This window comes from Spermophilus citellus (genome assembly GCF_964194105.1).
Source record: "Spermophilus citellus genome assembly, chromosome: 4".
Taxonomy (NCBI): Eukaryota; Metazoa; Chordata; class Mammalia; order Rodentia; family Sciuridae; genus Spermophilus; species Spermophilus citellus.
The window spans coordinates 24,102,176-24,118,962 of NC_138185.1; the positions used below are offsets into that span (position 1 = coordinate 24,102,176).

General features: G+C 35.7%; 1 long non-coding RNA gene across 3 annotated transcripts in view; it reads right to left on the bottom strand.

Moving 5' to 3' along the window:
• The window catches only part of LOC308647932, a 180,843-nt gene extending 164,143 nt beyond the window's left edge, over positions 1-16,700 (bottom strand). For 2 of the 3 annotated variants that reach the window (XR_014021731.1, XR_014021732.1), the window contains exons 1-2: positions 16,515-16,700; positions 13,971-14,093 (exon numbers count right to left, since the gene is read on the bottom strand). This is a non-coding gene — a long non-coding RNA (uncharacterized lncRNA). Of the gene's footprint in view, positions 1-4,485; positions 6,513-13,970; positions 14,094-16,514 lie in introns of those variants that run through there. The other variant, XR_014021733.1, reaches the window with a different exon arrangement.
• Positions 16,701-16,787: the final 87 nt, after the last annotated feature.

Here is a 16,787-nt window from a genome sequence, read left to right on the forward strand (position 1 = left end):
TGCTGAGGGTCTTGCTAAGTTACTAAGGCTGGTATCAAACTTGTGATCCTCCTGCCTCAGTCTCCTTAGTCACTGGGATAACAGGCATGTACCATCATTTGTCTGGATCTCAATTTATTTATCTGCAAAATGTTGAATTTAGAATACATGACATAGAAAGTCTTCTCAGCTTTTTAAAAATTTTTTTTTAGTTGTAGATGGATATAATACCTTTATTTTATTTATTTATTTTTTTAATGTGGTACTGATGATCGAACCCAGTGCCTCACACATGCAAGGCAAGCACTCTACCACTGAGCCACAACCCCAACCCCTCTTCTCAACTTTTTAATGTTAGGTTTAATTTTAACACAAAAGGTTATACACAATTTTCAGCTACTAGAGTGGTATGTTGGAAACTGTTTAATGATAACTTGCTCTGGGTGGAGGAAACTTCTGTTTTTTATGTAACAAAACAATGGTGCAGATATTTCTACCAAGGTTAATTTTCAATATTTTAACCAGTCTGTTAGCAAAATTCCTGAGAATTTAACCATCAGCACTCAGAAGCCAGGAAGAGCAGGCTCACTAGATAGGACTCCATTTATTCATGTGATCATTTATTAAATCATTCAACAAATACTCATTGACTATTTCCTCTGAGCAAGATCCAAACTAAATGGAGTGTACAATTATGGGTATGACCTGGTTCTTGTCCCCAAGGGACTTGGACTCTAGTAAGCAGAAAATAAATATAGATAACTTTGATGCTAAAGACAGCATGACAAATAATATAAAGAATGCATAAATAAAAGCAAAAAATCAGCAGAGAAAAAGACTATTTCCTACAGAGGATATGTGGGTAAAAGTGACCTTGGGGAAGGAAAAGGGAAGATTTCTCAAAAAGAACAAGACAATTCAAAGTATTTTTGTGTGTGTATATGTGCTGCTAGGGATTGAACCCAGGGCCTTGTGCACATGAGGTAAGCACTCTACCAACTGAGCTATATCCCCAGCCCCAAAGTATTTTTCAGAAGACTTATCTAATACCAGTAATACTGTATGTGAAGAAATACTTAGAGGAAGCTAGAAATAAAAGGACAAGAGGTGATTATATATGTGAAAGAATTGGGGCTGGGGTTGTGGTTCAGTGGTAGAGTGCTTGCCTAGCAAGCACAAGGCACCGGGTTCGATCCTCAGCACGATATAAATGTAAAATAAAGATACTGTATCCACCTAAAGCTTGAGAATAAATATTTTAAAAAAAAGAATAATAAAAGCCAGAAGCCTCCACTAAGAACAATCTTAAACTGGAGTGACTAAAACACCATTACAAAGAAATTAAAACAATTTATGAAAGAAGACAGTAAAAGTGCCCTTGGTCATTTCAAAGGCACCCACCTACATTTTATAGTTCAGAATTTCATCCCAGGATACTTAAAGATGTTACTAGTGACATTTGGATTTACTTCCAGGACTCTGTAGGAAATCAAAGAGATAAGAGTCTAGAAACCACTCAAGATGGTCCAAATTTTTACATTTCAGAAAATAGTGATCTCTCAGGGCTGGGGCTGGAGCTCAGCAGTAGCACAATTCCCTGGTATGTGTGAGGCACTGGGTTCAATTCTGAGTACTGCATATAAATAAATAAAATTAAGGTCTATCAACAACTAAAAAAATACATATTAAAAAAATAATGATTTCTGGAAACAATAGCCCAGTTAGTGACTTACATTTTGTGCAATATTATAAAATGAAGCCATGGTTTGGGAACACACTTGGAGAAATATGAAATAGAGAAATGGGTATGAGTTAACTAAAACAAGCCATATCAAATGAATTACATTTCCTTTATGAATATGGCTGGTAAACAGATGAAATATATCCTCCCTCCTGATTTCAGGTTCATATTTGACAGTCTCCCATGGTAACAATGGAGATACAATGGGTGCCACTGAAGAAGTAAAATGAAATGAATTTGCAGTTGCCTGCATAGTTGATTGGATGTCTAGGAACCTAGACAAAGGTATATTAATGGGCCATACTTGGCCATATCACTTCAATATTTTTATCAACAAATTTGAGAAAGTCATATAACTTGTGTCTACACAGCTAATTTTTTAAAACAAAGATGGGAGATATAGCTAAAATGGTAACAGAACCACATCAAATTTTTTTCAGAGAATTAACTGGTATTATGATATAGCTACTATCAAAAGAAACAAGGGCTAGGGATGTGGCTCAGTGCTAGAGTGCTTGTCTTGCATGCATAAAGCCCTGGTTTTGATTTCTCACATGAAGAAGAAGAAAAAAAGGAGAAGGAGAAGAAAAAGAAGCAGGGTGCAGGGGGAGTTGTCATATTTTAAATAAGGTATCTATTATCTGCTCAAATTACATCTGGAGTATGATATTACTTAATATCTTTGAGCCCATTTTTCTATTTGTAATGCAGAGATAATTCCAATACCTAATTTACAGGGTTGCTTATGATAGAAAAATAAAATGATGTATTAAAGAGCTTAGCAAGATGTTTAAAAAGAAAGCACTCAAGTACTAGCTACAGGGCTGGGGTTGTAGCTCAGGGGTAGAGTTCTTGCCTAGCACGTGTGAGGCACTGGGCTCAATCCTTAGTGCCACGTAAAAATAAATAAATAAAAATAAAGGTATCATGTTCATCTACAACTAAAATATTAAATTTAAATATTAAAATATTAAATTTAAATATTAGCTATAATAATATAGCGTTAGTTGATAAATTGTCGTGTTCTAAAACATATTAAACAACCAGACAAGTAAGTTCTATAAATTAAGACTTCCTTTATAGAGGGCATTTTTATTGTAGTAAAGTGTATTTTAAATTTCCAAAGGTGATCTGTAGTTCTCTAGGTATTGGTTTATATTTATCAAGATCACAAAATCTCTTACTTATGTACCCCTCAGCAGGCTTTGTCTTTCCATGCTATCGTTTTGTTTAGATGGCTCACAGATTCTACTCCACATTTTGTAAGAACATGGATAAAAGTAAAAATAAGAATCAAATTTTCCAAATGTGGGGGGTACTTTATGCCCCAGATTTACTCTGTCTATACTTTGAATAAAAATACAAATCATTGGGGGCTGAGACTGTAGCTCAATGGTAAAGCGCTTGCCTCTGATGCGTGAAGCACTGAGTTCGATCCTCAGCACCACATAAAAATAAATAAAGATACTGTGTGCTCATCTACAACTAAAAAATATACATAAAAATATTTTATAAAAAATACAAATCATTAAGACATTCTTTCTTTGGGATGAAATAGACTTTTTTTTTTTTAGCTCCAACTCAATCATCAGTTTAACAACAAAAACAGAATTTTCCTGGGGCATATATAACTTTTTGTCATTTCTAAAAGGGAAAAATGTAATGGCAATCACTCTCCTCAAAATACTAGTCAATATATCTCTGGAAACATTTAATTGATGCCTGTGAGAAACAGACAACAGGAATATGATATGATACGTGGGAAATTTCAGAGGCAAAGGTATAGTTGGTACTTTTAAAGTTCTTATAGTTTAATAGAGAAAACATAATCATCCCTTGTTGAGTACATTGGGGCGTATTTGCTATTGAAAGGGATTTAGCACACAGGAGTTCTTTTTGGACATTATTAATTGCAATTTAGCTTTTGGGGCAAACACAAGAAATGGGAGGGCCAGAGACAATACAGCTAAGGTCACAGAGCCAATAAGTAGTAGGACTTTAACCTAAATTAGTGCAATTCCAAATATAAGACAGTCTCATGACACTGCCTTGAGGAAAACATCTCATTGAAATTTTGTAATATCTATGACATTTATTTAATTCTCTCTCCTACAGCCCCCCCACATTCAGCCAATAAGAATGATTAAAACTCAGAAAACAGCAGCACTCTAACATTGCATTTTGTTTCTCTCATTTTGGAAGGATGACAGCACCTATGACACCCCAAACTAAATGTGATTTCTCAAAGAAAATGGCATAATTATGGTTTATTGTTCTTGGATATCTATGGTTGTAAACTTCTAATATTCTACCCCCATTTCTCTTTAAAGAAAATTTATATCATTTTTTTAAATTAATGGTCTGGATGGAGACTTAAGATATTCTTCTCCTCCTGCTGCCTCTCTCTGATATTTTAAATATTTATCAAGATAATACTTGTACAAACTTTTTTTTTTGCACACTGGGGAATGAACCCATGGCCTGTCATATGCTAGATAAGCACTCTACCATTGAGCTATATCCCAGCCTTATTGTAAATACTTTACAAAGTCACATGATTTAAAAAAAAAAGGAAGGAGGAAGAGGACAAAGAGAGAGGAAAAAAAGAAAGAGAAAGAAAAGGAAAGGAAAGGAAAGGCAAGACCCATGGCACTACCAGGTTCATAACAAAAAAATAGCAGGAGTATATTTACCATACCTATACACATATAACCTTACTCACAAAAATGCATGCACAAATTTTAAAAGGTGGGGGCAAAAGCAGTGATCTCCCCCAAACCTGAAACACCCTCCAAAACTCTTTTACTTCCTTCTTTTAAAAAAATATTTATTTTTTAGTTGTAGTTATACATAATACCTTCATTGTATTAATTAATTAATTAATTTTTATGTGGTGCTGAAGATCGAATCCAGGGCCTCATACGTGCTAGGTTAGCGGTCTACTGCTGAGCCACAACTTCAGCCCCTTACTTTCTTCTTTTAATTTTTTACCAATATTTACCAAATAAAACATTTCTATTGCTCTATTGATTTATAAATGTTAAATAAGATCTAATATCAAAGATTTTTTTTATTAAATCAATGTTTCCTGTTAATCTTGTGATGGTTTTACAAGTATGGTTTACTCTGAATCCATTAGTCATTATTGTGATTAAATTTCCTTTCTTATAGAATTTTTTGTTCTTGAAATTAATAATTGCCTCAGTTTTTTATTTGCCAGATTTTGTATGTCATCATCACTAATTCTTCCAGATTCTCCAATAGAAATGTAAAAATGCCTAAACTATTTTCAACACAAATATGACAGGCATTCTATCAGGTTCACTGGAACGCGCCCTCCAACCCCCAGAGTACTCCATCTTCCAATTTGTCTGTCCCTTGCTAGGCTGACTGTAGAGCTTTCATGTTGGAACTTCTTTTGCTTCTTTCTGACATTGATGTGTTCCCTAAAACCTACGTCTTTTAAAACCTTATTTTAGTAGATCACATCCTTTAGTGGCTTCCTGAGAGAAATTATGTGTATGTGAGGGAGGCAAATTTTTTATCAATGCATGCCTAAAAAGATCTTTATTCATCCCTCATATTTGATTGATAATATAGCTTAGCAGAGTTCTAGGTTGAAAATCATTTCCCCTCAATTTTGAAAGCATTGCTTCATTGTCTTCTAGCCACCAGTATTACTGGTGAGAAATATGTAACTCTTAGTAACTACTCTTTTTTCAGGTAATCTATTTGCTTTTCCCTGCTCCTTCTTTTTCCCCAACCACCAAGTTGTTTTTATCTTCTCTTTATCTCTTGTGTTTTGACATTTTATGATGATGTGTCATAGTGTTTGTTGTTGTCATCTTTTTTTCTTCATTATCATGAGCACTTAGCAGGCTCTGACAGTCTGGAAACTCATGTTCTTCAGTTATCAGACATGTTCTCAGTTGTTTTTTTAATAATTTCCTTCCCTCCATTTATTCCCTAGTTCTAGAATTCTGATTAATTTCATGTTGGACCTATGAATTAACCCTCTCATTATCTTCTTTTGTTTTCTATTTCTGCTCTTTTGTTCTATTTTCTGAGAGATTTTCTCAAATTTATATATTAAGACTTGAATGAATATATTTAAAAATAAATATATTTTTGCTACTACATTTGTAATTTCCCAGAGCTATTACTTATTCTCTGTTTCTATTGGAGCATCTTGCCCTTACCTTATGGATGAATTATTTTCTACTAGCTCTCAGAGGATGCTTATTTTTTAAAAAAATATTCTTCTGCTTGTCTGTTTCCTTGGGTTTCTTTTTTCTTTGCCATTTCTATTTGATGTTATTTTTCTTGATATATATTAAGCATCTGGTAATCCTTTGCTGTCTCTTCTGTATTTAAGAGTGAGTCACCAAATAATTATTTGGAAGCTTTGTGTTAATAGAAGAATTTGTCACTTGGTGAGTTTCCATGTAGGATAATAAAGTGGGGATCCAGGTGCTTTTTAAGGGACCCTCAACTATCATTAACTATAGAAATTATCTCTGGGGTTATTCAATTTTAAGTTCCTACTAAAATTATCTCTGATATCCTATCTGGGGAATATAATCCTTGCTATCAGCTTTCTTAGAGCAAAATATAGCAAGAGGGTATGGGTGAGTTTCATTGTTCAATATGTAGACAATTTGTCTAATCTCTGTTTTCTGCATAGTTTCCTCCTACCTTGGCTTCATTGGCTATTATCCTCAGCACGCTGGTATCTCAGAGTCTGACGCTTCTCTAGTTGATTTTTTTTTTCCACAGAAAAATGTCCAGGGTTCTATTGGGAAATGGAAGGAAAGTAAGTAGGATAGAGGAAGAAAACTGATAGTTTAACTTCCTATTCCTATAAAGGCTTTTGGCCAATCCCCCTCTTTTCCACCCTTCATATCAACCCTGTCTCTGAAACATTTGCACCCTCCAATTCCTGACATTCTAGTATTCTACAATATGAAGCTGCTTGTCTCTTCTTAGTATGTTCTTGGTATATCCCTCTGAAAACATTTAGAACTCAGTTTTCTCAGCTCAACCACGGCTTTCTGTTTTCTATGTGTTGATGTCCTCCATTGGCTCTTATCTTCTTTTTTACTCTCTTTGTCCTAATAGGCTAGTAACTTTAAAAAATATTTGTTCCCCGTCATTTTACTGATTTGGGGATGTGAACAGGGATAAACACATATGTTTAATCTGTTCATGCACAGCCAGAGTAAAAGATGCTCATCCTTTGCTACAAAAAAACCCCAAAAAGATCAGAATCAGAAAATGCAGAGATAAAATTTTGTTCCCATGAGGTTGATTTAGAAAAGCAAGAGTCTGAGAACTGCAGTACCTCTGTCCAAGTTCTGTTATTATTTATTAGTTGCTTGATGTTAAATTTTCTTACCACTTGTTACTTCATCTACAAAATGATAATAACCATCTCTACACAGTCACTTTTACTTGTTTGATGAAAAAAGATAATTGATACAAATGTACAAATATACATCAAATGCATATCATTTATCATAGACTTTATATAAGTATACTCAAATATATTTTGAGGAGCAGTATAACATAGTAGAAGAAGTATGGATATCAGAATCATACATATCTGAACCTGTTGACTTCACCTTTCTGAGCTTTATTTTCTCCTTTTATAAAATAGGTAAAATATTATTAACCTGACAAGTCTGCTCTGAATATCAAATGAGACAGTGCTGTGGGCCTGACACTTAATGGTACTCAACAGATATTATTCCCTTTTAGCCCCCAGTTTTGGACTAGCATCCATATATTAACATGAAAATCTTGAGCTGTATTTCCTCAGTTAATGCTAAACCACATGGATAATTAGCATCTTACATCATTAATAGGCCTCATAAAAGATGTTTATTTGCTGCTTTCCTGGAGCCGAATTATAAGGTGAACAACCCAAATTGAAAGGGTTCAGCGTACAAATCCTTTGAGGTGGTAACAAGCTATTGCTGAGGCATCTTCAAGAACATTTTGTTATGAAATAAGACGCGAAACTAGTAATAAATATCAAGAGACATGGGACACTGGAATACTGGGAAAAGTCCTAATCAAAACATTGTCCTAAGAATTGTTTTGTTTTTTTATGAGTCTCATACACACCCAGAGTTGGCAGGCTTTACTGTCCTGATTAAAGATAAAGGAACAGGGACACTGAGTAAAGAAGAAACTTGCTCAGGATTTACTAGTCGTCAAGGAATAATCAAGAACTCTAATCATGGCCTTTTGAAGTCCTGTTCAGTATCCTTTTAAAAAGAAAATTGTGGAAAAATACATGTACCATACCATTTTAACCATTTTTAAGTTGTGTACAGTTAAGTACATTTACATTGTTTGCAACCAATTTCCAGAATTCTTTTAATCTTGCAAAGCTGAAATTCTGTGCTCATTAAACAACAATATCCCTTTCACTACTGCTACCAGTCCTTGGCAACCATCATTCTACTTTCTTTTTCTATAAATTTCACTATTGTACCTCGTACAAGTGGGATAATATAATATTGTCATTTTATGACTTACTTATTTCACTTAGCATAATGTCCTCAAGCTTTATCCATAGTGTAGTATCTGTCATAATTTCCTTCCTTTTTAAGGCTAAATGATATTCCACTGTATGTATATACCACATTTTGCTTATCCATATGGTAATGAGCACTTGGATTGTTTCTACTTCTTGGCTATTGTGAATAATGTTGCTATGAACTTGGGTGTACAAATAAATACCTCTTAAATACTCAGTTTTCAAATCTCTTGAATATATACCTAAAAGTAGAATTGTTGGATCATGTGGTTATTGTATTTAACATTTTTTGAGTGGACTGGGGTTGTGGCTCAGCAGTAGCGCACTTGCCTGGCATGTGTGAGGCACTGGGTTCAATTCTCAGCACCACATATGAATAAATAAAATAAAGGTCTATCAACAACTAAAAAAATTTTTTTGAGGAACTGTCATGCTGTTTTTCACAATGGTTGTACCATTTTACATTCCCACCAACTGTGCACAAAGGTTCCAATTTCTCCACATCCTTAAAACATCTGTCATATTTTGGTGCGTGGATCTTTTGCTTTTGTTTTTACAGTAGCCATTCTAATCAGCATAAGGTGGTATCTCACTGTGGTTTTGAGATGCCAAGATACTAAGTAACCCCGGGTAACTTCACCAATAATTTATAATATTAAGCTCTTACTAGGGCTGCGGTTGTGGCTCAGTGGTAGTGTGCTTGCCTAGCATGTGTGAGGCACTGGGTTCGATTCTCAGCAATGCATATATATTAATGAATAAAATAAAGATATTGTGTCCATTTTTTTAAAAAGATCCTACTAGATTTTTAAAAATTTTTTTCAGTTGTTGATAGACCTTTATTTATTTTTATGCGGTGCTGAGAATTAAACCCAGTGTCTCACACATGCCAGGCAAGTACGCTACCACTGAGCCACAACCCAGGCCCCCTACTATCATTAAAAAAAATATTTTTAGTTGTAGATGGACATAATACCTTTATTTTGCTTATTTAGTTTTTTATGTGATGCTGTGTCTCATGCATGCTAGGCAAGTGCTCTACCACTGAGCCATAACCCCAGCCCAGATTCTACCAGATTTAAGACACTGTATGAGACACATTTTTAATATATGGCCTCTGTTCTCAAGAATTTTTAAACTGAGAAATTTTTAAAAATATCTTTAGTTATAGATGGACCTAACTTTATTTTATTTATTTATTTTTATGTGGTGCTGAGGATGGAACCCAGTGCCTCACATGTGCTAGGCAAGCACTCTACCACCAAGCCACTAACCTGAGAAATTTTAAAAAACAGGAAAAGAAGAAAAAATTTTAAAAGGAATCTTAAAATTGCTTGGAAGAAAGGAAAATGCATTTAAAAATAAACAACAATGCAAAATAGCATAGGCTAAATGTTTATCCAATATTTATCCAATAAGTATTAAATGACAACAGAAAAGGGTAATATTATAATAGGCTAAGTTGATTATAAAAGGTTATAAAACCATAAATAAGGATGAAATTATATCTGGGCTGGGACTGTAGCTCAGATATAATTTCATTAAAATAAAGGCATTCTGTCCATCTACAACTACAAAAAAAATTTAAAAAAGAATGCAATTATATCATTTGCAAGAAAATGGATGGAATTGGAAAGCATTTTTAAGTGAAATATGCCAGATTCAGAAAGTCAAAGGTCATGTTTTCTCTCATAAAATTGAAAGCTGGAGAGAAAAAAAGGGGATCTCATGAAAATAGAAAGGAGATCAGTAAGATAAAGGAAGGGAGTCAGGGAGAGAAAGGAGGGGAGGGCAAGAGAAGGTTCTGGGGAATGAAACTGATCAAATTATGTTATGTGCATATACAAATATGCCACAATGAAACTCATTATTCTGTATAATTATTACACACCAATAAAAATATTTTTAAAAGGAAAAGGCTATATGGTATGTTGGCATACACCTGTAATCCCGAGGCTGAGGCAGGAGGATTGCAAGTTCAAAGCCAGCCTCAGCAAAAGTAAGGTGCTAAGCAACTCAGTGAGACCCTGTCTCTAAATAAAATACAAAATATGGCTGGGGATGTGGCTCAGTGGTTGAGTGCCCCTGAGTTCATTACCGAGTCCCCCCTTCCCAACAAAAAGGAAAACGCTATAAAGAGGAACTGGAATATAAAAACATTTTAAGAGGGAAGGCTTAAATTATCTGACAGGAGACAGGGGAAAGTTTCATTTTTGTTTTATTAATTCATAAGTCTTTCAACAAACATTTATTGAGCTCCTAATAAGTATTAGGCACTGTGCGTGGTGTTGATATTACAATGTCTTTCGAGAGCAAGGGGGAAAGATTAGCAATTAATAGTGAGAATCCAAAACATCTTTAAAAACAGTGACAATCCACAGTACTGAGTATGTACAAGGTACAATGAATCACTCCTTTGAGAGCCTGCTGATGTCAAGAAGAATGTTATTACCTTCTTTTATAGTGAATCATAAAGGGAATATGTAAAACACATTTCTTTCCTGACTGTGTTCACACTCTATTATTCCAAACAGAATATAGCTGGGAAATTTCCCATCCTCCCTTGGGAAGGAGGCTGTGCTCAAGAAGCTAAGTCTGTTGGCAAGTTAGTTATTAGTGCTCCTATCTCTCACCTCATATAGGTTTTGCTTTCACAAATATGTGCTAGGTGTTGGAAAAGCACAGAAAGTTGAGTAAGACACAGATCCTGCCCTCCATGACCTCAAAGACAGCTACCCATGATATGGTAAGGACTGTGATAGAGTAGTAGAGAGAAAACAAGAATGAAATCAAAGCCTTCTTCAAAAGTAACATCTAGCTGGATTTTAAAGGATGATAGGAGTTCATCAGATGGAAAAAGCAGGCAAAGACATTCTAGCCAGCGGAAATAATATGGAAAAAATTAAGGAGCACAGCATGTTCATGAAATATTAAGGGATACAGTGCAGCTAGAACTTAGCATCCGTGAATGGGGAACGGTAAGAAAGATAGGTAGTAAAATTGTAAGGGGAGCTGGACATAGAGAGAGACTTGGGCTAGCTATTATTCGGAAGGTAACAGAATTAATTGATTTTTAATCAGGAGAACAACACAATTAGATTTCTTTTTATTTAAAAAACTTTATGGGCTAAATGGAGGATGAACTGGAGTTACAAGATACCAAAGGAGGAGGTCAACTGGCTAACCAAATAATCTCAAGGACCTTTAGGTGGAATACCAGAGTTCAGGATCTCATATTTGGCCTCCAAAATCAGAAATCTGATTTTCATAATGCATGTAGTACAGAACACATACTTGAAGACTGACTCACAATAAAAAAATTCATAAGAGACTGTGGTATAAAATATAATCCTAATTTACTAATACACATTCATTCATTCACCAAGTACTTATAAAGAATCTACTTTGGGGGGATGTGGCCCAGTTATTAAGTGCCCTGGGTTCAAACCCTAATACCTACCAAAAAAAAAAAAATCTGCTTTGTGCTCAGCATAGTTCTATAAAGAACGAGAATGTAACTGTAATGATTAATTTTCTGTCCTCACAGAATTATGTTCTAATGTGAAATGCATTTTTCCAGTGACTAGAATATTTACGTTTGTTGTCTAAATCATTTCTTTCCCAGTATGAAGGTACCAAGAAATCTAAGTTGATAATCAAAACACTACTTGGGAATGATCAGAAAAAAGGAGGTTGATGTTATTAAGGTCTATTTAATTCAGGTCACAGGTAAAGCATAAGAAATGATCTATGCTCTAGAATAAGTGTACCTTTCTAATAACTAACTTAACAATGTTCTTTGGGTTCATAATTTCTCAATCCTGAACATGCTGGATGGAAAACATGGCCAAATCCTGAGTGTTTCCTCTCTTTCTGGATTCCAGGTGTATAGTTTTAATTTCAATACACACTTTCAAATATACTATAATACAATTGATTTTAATTATGATAGGTATTTCAGTCAATTTTACCAGGTTTGATTAAATAAAGGCCTCAACTTCAACTATTTCACTATAAGAATCATGCTATAATTCTGGACTATTAAATTTTCATTGATTAATTCAACAAATATTCTAAAGTATTTATTAATTTCCTATGATGAGCTAGGTCCTCTTCTAGATGCTGGGATTATTAGAGTGAACAAGACAGACTGTGTACCTATTTTCAAAGAATTTCTGTATAGTCTAGTAGTAATATAAGATTAAGAAAATCACAAGTAAATAGCAGATCAGTAAATTAAACAAACTGTGATAAGTGTTGTGAAGGGACAAAAGGAAAATACTACAGTATCCAAGAAAAATATGACAATCACTTAGATTAGGCTAGTGGTAGTGGAGACAGAGATAAATTGTTTGAATTTCAGATTTATTAATACTCGATAATGGATTGGAGGACAACGGTAAAGGAAAGGAAAGAGGACAAAGGTAAAGGAAAGGAAAGAATTGAGGGTAACTCCTGGGTTTCTAATACAAGCAACTGAGCAGAGAACATTGCCATTAACTGATGTGAGGAAAATTTAATGTGGGAAATAATAAAATTCTTTTTAAACCTCTGTAAGACAACCAAATTCAAAGTAGGCATTATGTGAGGCTAGAACTAGAGGAGAGGTCAGGATTGGAAATACAGATTTGGGAATTATTAACATAATGATGCTATGAAATATAGTATTTCCTGGGCAACTTTCTTAGAATTGATGATTCCTGAATCTCCTCAGTGACACATTTTTAAAGACAATTTTAGTCATTTTCACATATCACTAAATTTTTTTTTTAATATTTATTTATTTATTAGTTATTGGCGGACACAACATCTTTGTTTGTATGTGGTGCTGAGGATCGAACCCGGGCCGCACGCATGCCAGGCGAGTGCGCTACCGCTTGAGCCACATCCCCAGCCCACTAAATTTGATAATTAAGAATTTATTCCTATTAATCTATTTCTCAAAGGCTAACCCTATATAAGACTTCTTTAGGGGAAGACTCACTACACCTTCTGAAGTCTACTACATCAACCCAAATATAAATTTAATTTTGTAGTTACTAGTTGCTTTTCATTAATAAATAGTATGTCTTTTTTTTTTAAATACTTTTTAGTTGTCAACGGACCTTTTTTCTATTTATTTATTTATATGTGGTTATGAGAATCGAACCCAGTGCCTCACACATGCTAGTCAAGTGCTCTACCACTGAGCCACAACCCCAACCCTACTATGACTTTCTTTTCCTCACTAAAGCTAAATTTAAAAAATATATATATATATGTTTTTTAGTTGTAACTGGACACAATACCTTTATTTTATTTATTTAGATGTGGTGCTGAGGATCGAACCCAGAGCCTTGCACATGCTAGGCAAGTGCTCTACCGCTGAGTCCCAGACCCAGCCCTAAAGCTAACTTTTTAAGACCCCTATGTAATGAAGTACTCAAAAAAGGTTGGATACGTCTGGATTACTATGTGTATTAGAGTTTCTATATTAATTATTTTTTCTGTAAGCTAAGTATTACCAAGTGAAAAGTGTACTAGACTAAGAATCATGAGATCTGGGTACTAGTTCAAGTACTGTCACTATTGTTTTAAGTCAAAGTCTCTATAGGCCTGCTATTTTGTAGGTCAAATGAAGAGACTATGGAATATTTTAAAGCCAATAAAATATTTGCTTTAAACATAATTTAGCATTCAATTGAAGTATTATCATCTTTAGCTTACTATTAGGTAGTTGAAGATCTGGGGTGGTGCTAAACATAAAGAATGATCCAGAGTGAAGATCCCTGTAGGCTGTTTCCAGATTTATCACTATTTTTTGTGGACTCCATATTTTGGCTTCTGTAACTATAAAACAGGAAAATCAAAATGATTTCCTTCCCAGGTATGAGATGAAAATTAATAAACATCATATGCTTTGTAAAATTCGTACATGAAAGAAGTTATGAAAATAAAAGTGATTATTTGTGATAATGCTAAGTAGAATGTAGCTCTTAGAAAACCTGAAAAAAAACTTAGCTATCATAGCTTTGTGACAATGGCCAGCTCACTAGGGAATCTTGACTTTTCCTGGAACATAAACTACTACCTTGGAAGAAGTGATATCGCTGAAGGAAGACTTCTTTCAAGTAGCCAGTTCAAGGAGGTTATAGCTGGTACCATGCTGTAAAGAAAAAGAGATACTTTCACAAATTGATCAAGACTCTTTGCTAAGTATACCAGCATTTTCCAAATAGGGAGTAGAAGTAAAATAAGGCCTCATTAGGACTCCCTTAGTGTGTTTTTGTTAATGTGAAATAACTTTGCTAATGTGAACTGAGTGAAGTAAGGCTACATTCCTTGAGTTCCTTTTCTCCATCTTTATCCCTTCTCAGTTCTCCCTTTGCATTTTCCACTTGATTTGTTTTTCCCGTCTCTGTCTTCATTTTCCTAGAACAGACTTTTCAAGAACTTAGTACACAGTGTCCTCGTTTCCTCTTCAAGGCCTCCCCATTCAAAGTTATTCGGGGATTGTCAGGTCTCAAATGTTTGTTTTATTCCAAAGACCCAGGAAGAGATAAAAGGCATATGCCAGTGCTTCTCAACCAGAGATGACTTTGTCCTTCAGGGGACACTTGGCAATGTGTGGAGGTATTTTTTGGTTGTTATTAGTAGAGGGAGATCCTATTAGAATCCATGAATAGAAGCCACAGATGCAGCCAAATGTCCTACAGTGCATAGACCATGACCCCATAATACAGAATTGTTGGTCCAAAATGTCAATAGCACTGCTGTTGAGAAACTGTGATATGTAAAGATATCAGTAGCTGAAGATGACAACTGAGATTTAGTGGCAGCAATTTAGGATCCTTAGGAATTCATATTCTTAAAGTGATAAAGGGACAGTCACCAGTATCAGATTGTCTGGACTTGGATTCCCAGATATCCTGTTTTGCTGACTGTATATGACTTTAAACTAATTATTCAATGCAACAAAAGTAGTTTCCTAATCTGAAAAAAGAGTTAGTAAAATATCCATCTCACTAAATTAGTAGGTCCTTGGAGGCAAGAACCAGCTATGCTTAGAGAGAAGTATACAGTGAGGAGTGCTAAATATTTATACTAAATATTTGATTATCAAACACCAGTTGTTTTGAAACTAAAGCAGAGATCATATATTACATAATATGGAACATAATGAGGAAAAAATCAGCCCGATAGTGGGGTTGGGGGGTAGGCTGGCACCATCACCTAGCATATGCTGACCTGTTGAGTTAAATAATTTCACAGGACACCAACATCTGACAAGGCTACTCTATGATCACAATGAATCCAAACAAATCAAAACAAAACAAAAAAAATCCCACTCTGTAATCATATTTGAATACAAACAAAAAAGCCTTGTTTCAGCCACAAAAAATGACTAAATATTCCCTTATCATCTGTCATATGAAGGAGAATTGCTTCTTCACCAATCAGAGCTTTAGTCTCACCCGGATCTTCTCCTTTTATGGAAGAATCATTAAAATACCCAGTCACAGAATTACACCCACCTTCTGATAAACATCTGATTCGGAGAGAAGCCTAGCCTCCTGAACTCTCCCACAAATTATCTGAGAAGCCCAAACTGTAAATCCTTTCTAACACTGTCCCTGAGATGTCCTGCTGTTTCCTACAGGTGCCTCCCTCCTTGCAAGGAGTCAATAAACCCAATTTGTCCAGCCCCAGAGGAGTTCTGGGTGATCTGGAGAGCACCGACAGTAGTGAGATCGCCCTAAATGTTAGTTAACTATTATGCCCCAAAGGGAACTGCAGGTGCACCCTGTGCAGTCAAGCGGCGACTTCATAAACAAGTACAGTTCTGCGCCACCGAACGAAGTTCTGTCCAGGACCGACGAGACACACGGTGGTGGTCCCACAGGGACATTGTAGCCCATTTCGTTGTGTGATGATGTTCCACGACGAGGAAATTGCCGAATCACACACTTCTCCACATGTATCTGTCATTAAGCGAGGCATGGCTGTTTTGAGGCTTCCGGAGCCTCTCTCGCCGGTCCGTTTCTCCTCAGGGAACGCCTTCTTTCCTCACTCCACCTCTGGAGAGGCAGGGGGAGAAGGCTTTCGGTTTCCTGTCTTCCAAGTAAAAAGTTAATACGTTAAATGTCTCACGAAGTAAAACCTTCTAGTGAGGCGCGCGTCTCCAGTTCCGACTTAGAATTCCTCAAATACTAGAATACCTCAGGGACAGGGGGACACAGCACGACGGGTTCATATTACTGTCTCACCTACCTGCCTATCTCAGGAGAAATGGCCCCCAATTCACTCTACAAGCAGACTAGCATAGCTCTACGAGCAATACCGAACTCTCCGAAAGGCTCAGGCAATAGTCACAACAAGAAACCGAATCTCTAGGCTGGGATCACTCAGACTCCGCGCACCGATTGCAGGGCGGCTGCCTCTTCCAGGAGAACTACAAATCCCGGCATGCCCGCGCCGCAGCGTCCCCTGGTTACTCGCGCCACATGAAGCGCAATGGGTGGGCTCTTCCGCGCGCCTGCGCCT